Here is a 9,469-nt window from a genome sequence, read left to right on the forward strand (position 1 = left end):
TGGAGCTCTGCGCACCTCTGCGGGGCTTCTTAGTTAGCACAGCCCTGGAAGCGGGCAGGCCTGGAACATCCAGACCTGGGCGAACCGAGCCAGAGCGGACGCCGGGAGAAGCAGCCTCTTTGCGCCCGGGACCTTTCTCCTGAGAGAGGGCTGGCGGCACAAGCTCAGTTCACGTGGCGCCGCGCTCAGCGTGGCCTTGAGTGCGCTGTCGGGTTCTCGAGAGTTGACACTATCCCTGGAATTACACAGCTTTTGCTGTCTTCTTATTACTATTTCCCGAGCCCTGCGGCCGGCACCAACAGCGAACTGTTTAATCTCAAGGGGGCGCGGTCAAAGGAAAACTTTCCCGGGGCTGAGCTCCAGGAGATAGCCAGACTGCATCGGGTATCGGGACGCGAGAACAACCCAGGCACCTTAGCCTGGAAGAAAAAAACAAAAACAAAAACAAAAAACAAACAACAACAACAAAAACCCAACAAGGAAATGCTGTCAGGAGGTTACCGCAGGCGACAAAACCACACTTAAGGCAGAGTAGCTGCCTTGCGCTTCTTCCTGGGCACTTTCTAGCTAGTTCTCTCTCTGTCCTTGCCGGAAAGTTGGGTGTCCATTTATCCACTCATTTCTGCGTGGGGTGATGATTTTTTATTCTCCCCTAGCCCCCTCTGTACCTAAACTTAAGAGATATTCTGCAAGTCTGACCTTCTGTAGTAAACATGAAGATAAAAGAAATGGTCATCTAATAGGTTTTTTAAAATTTCCCAGCAGCAAGAATAACGCCTTGCTGACTTGAGGAAACACACAAAAACAACTCCCTAAACTTAGTTACGTCGTAGAGCTCTGTCAGCTTGTTTATAAATATGCGTCTTAAGAACGCTAAATTTCCTGAAAAACATTCGATGTATTTTAAATGAAAGACATATGATGCAAGCTCTGGGGTACTTGTATACCAGTAAAGATCCGGCTCATAGAAGAAAAACTACAGGGGAGCCAAGGAGGATAGCTGCTCAGTAAAGGGTTCCCATTCCACACCTCAAACCCATTTTTGATTGTAGTGGTTGGAGGGATGGGTGCAAGGTGTCACCAACCACACTTAATATCCCTGGAGCCTCCTGCAAACGCAAATCTATTACACGGAATGCTGTGTTTGGGGACATGTAACCACTTGTGCCCATAACAGAAGGAACAGCTAATGGCAAACTCCCATAACGAATGCTTAATCTGCAGTTTTTGGCAAGAAGTTGGGTCTCTGGTTGCCAAAAGCTGCATTAAATAGATTTTGAGAGGCTGAGATGGAGTTTATGGTAATGACACAGCTTTAGCCCTTGGAGCATTAATAATGCACTTAAAATAATACTAATTAAAACAATAATAATTAAATCGTTTCTCAAAGTCACAAGAAGAGGGAAAAAATCAGATTGGAGGCTATCCCTCCTTCTGTGAGATCTACCTGAGCTTTTTCTGCCTGATGCTTTGAGGATAACCTTCCTGGAAATTGACCGTAGCACTTCCATAAATACTTTCTACCCAAACCCGGCATAACTCTTCCCTCCTCAGCGGGCTTTTAAAGCCACCCCTAATCTTCATTCCTTATCCTTCCTTTCTGCAAATCCAACCAGTCAGCTTGCTCAGGGCCCCAGGGGTCAGTGTCCTGAGGAACCACCGGCTGGCGAAAAGACCCAGTTTATTAAGTCAGGTTCTAATTGAGATCTTATCTGCGCAGGCGCAGTCGACCCCTCACCCCCCACCCCCCAACCCCGCTCCCGGCTACCATTCCCTCCTTTGCTCCACCATTCTATTCTGTCTTTGAGGGTACTAGTGATCTCTTTTCTGCACTCTGAGCCTGGGTTCTAAGCTCAGGATTCTGCTCCCCATCTTTCATGTCAGTCAGATCTACCAGGAGTAAAGTTGCTGTGCCTCCTCTTCTACTCTGCTTTTTTCAAATCTGAACTTTATCAGTGGGCACCAGCCCTCGCTGGAAGTGGTGGGAGTGCGGTGAGAGGGGTAGGGAAGGGACAGAGATGGGGAACTATCAATTTCTTTTAAAGCCTAACAAAATTAAGGACATTTTAGAATCTCATCACCTTTAGGTCTCTGAGTGCTGTGAAGACATTGATGTTTCTTCATTTCGCTTTGGTGGCGGGGTGGGGGGCAGATGCGACGCAGTGCCTGCGGGGGGCGTCAGTAAGTAATGTACCCTAGTCCAGAAAGCAAAAGGATGAGGGTTAAGGGACCTACTGTAGATTCCATTGCAACCTCTTTGAAAACGTGGGTTTCTCCTCATTCCTCTGGTAGGATCAGTTGCTAACAGGGAAAGGCTATTTTGTGAAGGGACTCCAATGCTCCGATTTGAAGTTACATCTAACATTCCTGCAATCAGTTTGTGGCTGTTGCTGTTTTTGTGAGGTGCCAACTCCCCAAACACAGCAATTTGGAGTGGGCTTTTTCCCCCCTTTATTTAGCTCCCAATAGCGCCTAGAAGTAAAGTAATCGAATACATTGAAACTAGTTGAGAAGCCTACTGAAGTGACTACTTGACTCCTCCAGACAGGGACACACACCTATGTAAATTCAAATAAGTCACGTTCAGGTAAGAGGTTGGCCATCTGTCAGCTTGACTTATTTTATTGTTTTTTTTTAACTTATTTTATATTTAAAAGAAATTCTCACGGCCTAAAAGCTGCAGTTAATGTTCCTTCCCCCCCCCCCCCATGAGAATATATTCTGGGAAATGAAAAATATTTTGAGTACATACATCAAAGCAGCAGTTGAAGCAATGTGTATGTAGACCATTCTAGTTCCTTTCCTTCTCAGCTTATTGAAAGAAACGTCACACTTATAGAGTAATACTGGGAATGTCAAGATAGTATTGCAAGAACTTTAATCTTAGCACTTTCTTTTTGTGGTGAGAGTTTGAGACCTATTACTAAGTACAGCGAGGAAAAATGCGTGCTGAATCAGATGAACTATGCCAAATGTAGAAAAGCAAGGGTCTGGAGAGGGGAGGAAAAGCTGGGTGGAGGGAAAAGTCTCATGAAAAAGTACTCAAATAATTGAATGTCATGTATGATGGCAAGAAGCCAGGTGGCCTCGTGTTTGTGTGTGCTCTGCTGCTGTTTCCCGTTCCTGGCTTCATCTTCAGCCTTCCCAGAGCTCTAAAGACATAACAGATACAGAAATACATTTTGCATTGAAGCAGCTCAAGAGGTTTCCCTCAGAATAAAAATATATACATACATGAAGAACTATTTAAGCTTTTCTTTTAAATACATGTCCCAATTCATCATCATCTACTCCAGAAAACACACCTACAGACTAATGTATAACTTTGTCATGTTTTTGAAGCTTCTGTATTTCAACTTGAAAAAACAGTTACTCGAATTTTAATCAAACCTGTCAGTCTGTCAAGTGTCCTATTACAAAGCTCTCAACTATAATAGATTAAATTTACCTGCAATTTCAATAGTAACATTAAGTATTTTGGTATTTCAGAAACTCACATGAGTTTTCAGAGACCTATGCTTGTCTTTGAATTACAACTTGTTTCAATAATAGTTTTTCGCATAGTTGCCCTTTTCTTGAATAGAGAAATAGATTTGACTTCTCTTCTCCTAAAGGATCCAAATTAAATGTAAAAATCTGAGTATTTTCCCCCACGAGGAAATATTTTGACTTATCTAACATATGTGATAGTTTACATTTACTATGACATTGTTTACATTTGCTATAGAAATGCATTTTACAAATATAAAAACATCCTAATTCAACCGCGATAGTCTAGTCACCTTTGTTCCTCGCTATGGCTGTTGTCATTGCTCCAGGAAATTCTGAATACGTGACATAAAGGATCATTAAAGTAAGATCTCCTCTGTGACACACATACCTTTAAATAGTTTATAATTACGCTAAACTGTAGTCAGGTCATAAACTTAGATTTTACTAGTAATTAATCATTTACTTCTAACACATCTTCCACTATTATATTTGAGTTAGTTGTTTAAGGTTTTATCCATTGCATGTTATATACCTTATTTTTCCTGATTATGTAGATAAGTCTTAAAGACAGAGCCGCTTCTCAAGATGTTGTGCATACACACCCACGCATTAAGTATCCACGTTTCAGGTACAGACATAAAGAACATCTCAGTATAGAGAGAGGCAAAAATAACCTGACGGATGTTTCTCCTTTGGACTGGAATTATACAATGTAAGTGTAAAAGTCCACGGTCATTAAGCAAACCCCACCAGGGTACGAATAATACGGATTAATGGACGGAATCAAGGCAGGTTCAAACAGAAAGCAGCAGACTCTCTGCGGGCTAGACCCCCACCTACTGCGCCTCTCCTGCGCCCACGAATACCCTTTACCTCTCGACAAGGTCAGGAGGACAGAGTTTGCACAAAGCCAACGCTGTGCGCTTAGAAAGCACCTCCTTGTAAGCAGCTGAAAACCATCCGCAATCTAGTTCAACCTCTTTGCCGTAGTGCTTTGCAAATTCGAAAGAAAGACGAACAATACAGAGATGTTCATTACACCCTGGTTTATTAAATGGGGGGTGGGGGGCGACTCCTTTATTCGGAAAAATCATTAAAGAACCAAAGAGAAAGGTCAAGACTGATATTCACTCACTTCTCCTTTCCAACCTGTCCTGCCCGCCCCACCCGGCAACGTAAATTCCTGATGTGAATTTTGATAAGTGAACTTTAATTTGCAAAGTGTTGCGAGCAGATTTGGGGAACAAAATGCTCTCTGTGGCTCGCAGCAGGAAAGCCGAGCTCGCCGGCCGCCCCCTCCTTGGGATGCCGGCACCACTCGGGGTTGCGAGCGGCGCCCCTGCGGCGCAGACCCTTGTCCCAGACCCGGTGCCCTCGCCCACTGGCTGCCGCGGCCCGACCTCACGCCAAAGCTCTCCTGTCAGGGTCTTGTGCCTGGTCTGTGAGCCGAGCAAACTCCTGGCGGCAAGTCCAGCCGTCCCGGGGCTCCGGCGGGCCGCCACCTGGTGCGCACCTCGGCGTGGGACCACTGTCTGGACTGCCCGGGGAGGTGGAGGCGCCGCAAGGGACCGCCCTGGTAGGCCTCTGGGGGTAAAGGGTGCGTCACCAAACCACCCCCTGATGTGACTCAAGGCTGTACGCGAGGTTACCTACGAGCGGGGAGGACGCTGTGGTGACTAGTGCAAGTATGGGGGAGTCTATTCTGAGCCGAGAGAATGCAGTTTCGCTTCTCCCGTAAACTTGAAAGAGCCTCCACGACTACAGAAAGAAGTTAGTGGTTAACCGATTTGCTGCTAATATTTCACCAGTGGTGCTTTCCCTCCTTTAAAGTCTAACTCTTGGAAAAACAACATATTTTAAGCTTTCCATCCAAATATTTATATTGGCAAATAGATCATCCAGCCGTCCCCTGGTAAGGACAGTGCCCTTTTTGTTTTACAAGTTGGCGATCAGAATTAATCCATATCACAAATTGCTGCAGATTTAGGGGATAAAGCAGAAGACCTGTAACTGACTCTTTTTGACAGCGTGTGTGCGTGTGTGAGTGTGTAAAGTAACGCACGCATCACTCTTCTACCTGTCCTCCACACCGAATGAGCCGTTCACTGTCCTGGCTGGGGAAAGCCAGGGTTCAGCCTGACTGCAAGAGGTTCTCAGTGAACGCGTTAAATAACAGGCAACAGTCTAGTCTCTTTTAGGATCTTGTTTTACAGTAAACATTTCTTAACCTATACCGGGTTTTTTGATATCCTTTTTGTTAAACAAAGCTGACGCACTACCTCTAGAGCAGGGTGTTGCCCAATGCGTGGGGAGCCGGCTGCTAAAAAAGGAATCTCAGGAGCTCAACGGATTACGTCATTTTTCAGTTCCCAACATCACATGGACTTTTGTGATAATGTCATAGTAATTAAACTCGTACCTTCACAGTTTGCTGAGATCACAAAACTTCATGAACGCACGATTTATTAATAAAGTTCAAGTATAACAAGCAACTAAAATTTACTGCTATTCTCTCAAATACTTAAGGGAGCTTTTTTTTTTTTTCAAGTTACAAAAAAAAAAAAAGAAAGAAAGGCTTTAAACAGTTTACTTAAATTAGAGTCTTTGTAAGATTTCAACCACTTGTGCAATATATAGACACATATAATATACACATGCAAAATATATTCATATAATAAACTCCGTTCTTAAGGAGGATTTTAATTTTAAAAGGAACTGACTTGAGGATAATCTCTTTCATGTAGTTAACTTCAGACAATCTAAATATTTCCAATAAAGTTCATTTCTGATTAACATTAATAAAATTATTTCTTATGTGCTATCTTTGATTCACATGGGCTACTTTTGGGGAGAGGGGTTTACCGTCATTCTTTTGCTACATTAAGAATTGCTCAATACTTGAATTAAGCAAAATCTAAGTGATTATTCTGTTTTAATAATGTCCTTTAATTCTGCATTCTATCTAATGTTAATACAACATTGAATACTGTCTGAGAGTTTAAAAAGTAATATGTCTTGACAAAATGAATTAAAAAATCTTATCAACGTACTTTTATTTTTCATGAAATGAAATAGATGTATGAGTGATGTCTCATTTGAGCTACACAAGCTTCTTTGGGTGTCTCTAACTGCTGGATCAAAGTTGAGGCACATGGTATAGGATAGCAGCTCTTCTCTGATGCATCTCATGCAACTTTTTTGTTCCAGCAGTGAACACAAGAATCCTACTCATCATTTTTAAAATTTCCTTCCAGTATTATTTATTAAAGCTGGACCTTAATTCTAGTAATATTTTCTCCAAAAGCTGGAACACAGGTGTTGCACTTACAAAGTTTTATATAGGTAGGTATTCTTAGGAGGGATAAAGATTTAGAATACAAGAAAGATTGGGAAGCAAATATTTTTGGAGACAGTGGAATGATGGAATTAAACCAAAGGAGACAAACATAAAGTTTCAAATTAAGGTTAAAAAAATAAATATAGAAGAGGGCAAGCAAAGCTTTTAAGGGACCAAACAATAAAGATCTGAGGATATTTTAAGTGCACCACATGATTTAGCTGCTAAGGTAGTTAGAACTAACTTCTACATTACATTAGCAGAAGTGAGGCATCACACACAAAGAAAGATTAATCCCAATGTACACTGTGTTATGCAGAAATCTACAGAACTGAGAAGTGCTCTGGAAACTAGAGAAACTGATCATTTTGAGCTTTTCCAGCCATTCAGTGGGTGAGTCAAAGAGGATTTGGAAAAGTTGTCATGCAAAGAATGGTTAAAGGAGTTAATGATTTTTAGCTAAGAGAAGATGTGCAAAAGTCTGATTACATTTATTCAGCGGTAGAACTAGACGGATGGGCTTCAGTTAGAAGATAAGATTTTTAATGCAAAAAGCAAAGATTTTTAACAATGAAAGTTCTCCGTGACTAAAAATTAAGCAGATTCCCAAAGCTGCATGCTCTGGGCAAGAGATTTGACAGAGGTAAATTTGTGTTCTATAAGTCTCTAGCAAATCAAAGCTTCCAGATGGCATCCTTCATGCTTACCATATCATTATCTCTCTGAAGTTTCCATCACCCCCAAATTACTGGACTATTAATTTCCAAATTAGGATTAATTTTCTCTATGGAAAAAAATAACTTTTTCCGTATTTTCCTTTAATAAGGAGCTGAAATTAAAGACTACGTTTTGAAAGCAAATGTTTTCTGTCCGATTAACATAGTATCATTCTGGCCTGCCTACATTTTTATTATTTAGATAGCTTTTTCAATTACCTATTGATAACAGCTTTGGCTAGGTGGTTACACACTGTGGTAATGTAATGGTGTGTATTTGTTTCATGTGGGAATATACAGACTAGATTCGGATTCACATGGTTTAGGTCCACATTTACCACCTGCTGGTTGTGTGATGCTGAGAAGGTATGTAACCTTTTATGATTCAGCATCATCTTCCATAGAAGGCCGCTAGGACTAGTACCTATCTCAACAGATGAGAGTAAATATAAAAAGAATTAATGTATCTAGAACCTTTAGGGAGAGTGCCTGGCCATATTAGAAACACTGTGTGTTTACTGTTATGACTTTTTAAATTCAGAATGGGAAAGCACTTAATAAAGATTATGGACACAGCAAAAATAAATGAGTGGTGTTATAGAATGAAATGTAACTTTAAGAAAAGAAAATTCAACTATATAAATTAAAAAATGAAGCATGAAATTATGATTATTTAAGAAAGAGAGAGGATCACACATGAGAAACAAATCTCCATAAGGATTCTATGTCCTGACATGTGTGTACTAGTTTGAGGCAAGTGTGCTTGCTGCAAACTATAATTCCATCAGGTTGTAAACAGAGGTATTACCTCTAACAAATTTTCCTATTCGCAGGTCTATTATTAACCATCTATTTGCATATATCTCAAATACAGTTACCTTTTAGAGTCTCAGCTTCTCTTGTTAGAATATTCCCATTGTAAGCATGAATTGAAAAAAGAATATACAATTCTTATCAATTAAATAAACTACATGGTTTCTAAGACACTGCTATGGACTGAATGATCCCCTCAAAATCCGTATGTTGGAACCATAATTCCCATTGTGACACTATTTAGAAGTGGAGCCTTTAGGAGGTGATTAGGGTTTTATTTTTGGTCCTGAGAGTGGAACCTTCATGATGAGATTAATGCTCTTACACAGGGATGAAGAGATGGAAGTCTCAATCCATGTCATGAGAGAATATAGCAGGAAGATGGCCACCTGTAAACCAGGAAGAGGCCCCTTGACCATACTGGCACCGTGATCTCAGAATTGAAGACTCCAGAATTGTAAGAATTAAATGTTTCTTGTTTAGGCCTCCTACTCTATGGTATTCTGTTATAGGAACCCAAGCCAACTAGGACAGAGACCTTCATCGTTCTTTGATTCTAATATATTCAGAGTAAATAGTAGGAATTCTAGCTTTTTCTAGCCATGATTAGACTTAGAAGGCTCAGCACTGTGTTCCTGAAGCTTCATAGAACGCTCTCCCTGGAGCAGGGCAGCTTGTTCAGGATACCACTGTCCATATCCATGTTCCTGTGGGAGGAGCTTCTGCAGAGAGTACAGCCCATGTCTATACTCAGAAGCAGCCTCACTCAGATGGAAGTTTATCAGCATATGTGAAACCAACTCCCAACAGACTTTGGTGGAAGTAACTTTATTGCTATCATGTCATATTTGAATCAAATTAAATTTTCCCCTGATCATGTCTGTTTTGAGGTTATCCCAGTAATTATTGGTAATAATAACATTGCCTTCCTATTTTTGAAAACCATCACATAGCCATTTTCCATCTAAAATCTACAGGTAGGACGGATCTCAGGGTACTTTATCGAATCCTACTTCCCAATGACATTTCTCCATAATTCCCTGTCTCTCTCACCAGGCTCTCTCTTTTCTGTCCAATAATCCAGTCTCTGGATTGTTCTTCCCATTCCCTG

The sequence above is a fragment of the Mustela nigripes genome, chromosome 6 (assembly GCF_022355385.1).
Source record: "Mustela nigripes isolate SB6536 chromosome 6, MUSNIG.SB6536, whole genome shotgun sequence".
Lineage (NCBI taxonomy): Eukaryota > Metazoa > Chordata > Mammalia > Carnivora > Mustelidae > Mustela > Mustela nigripes.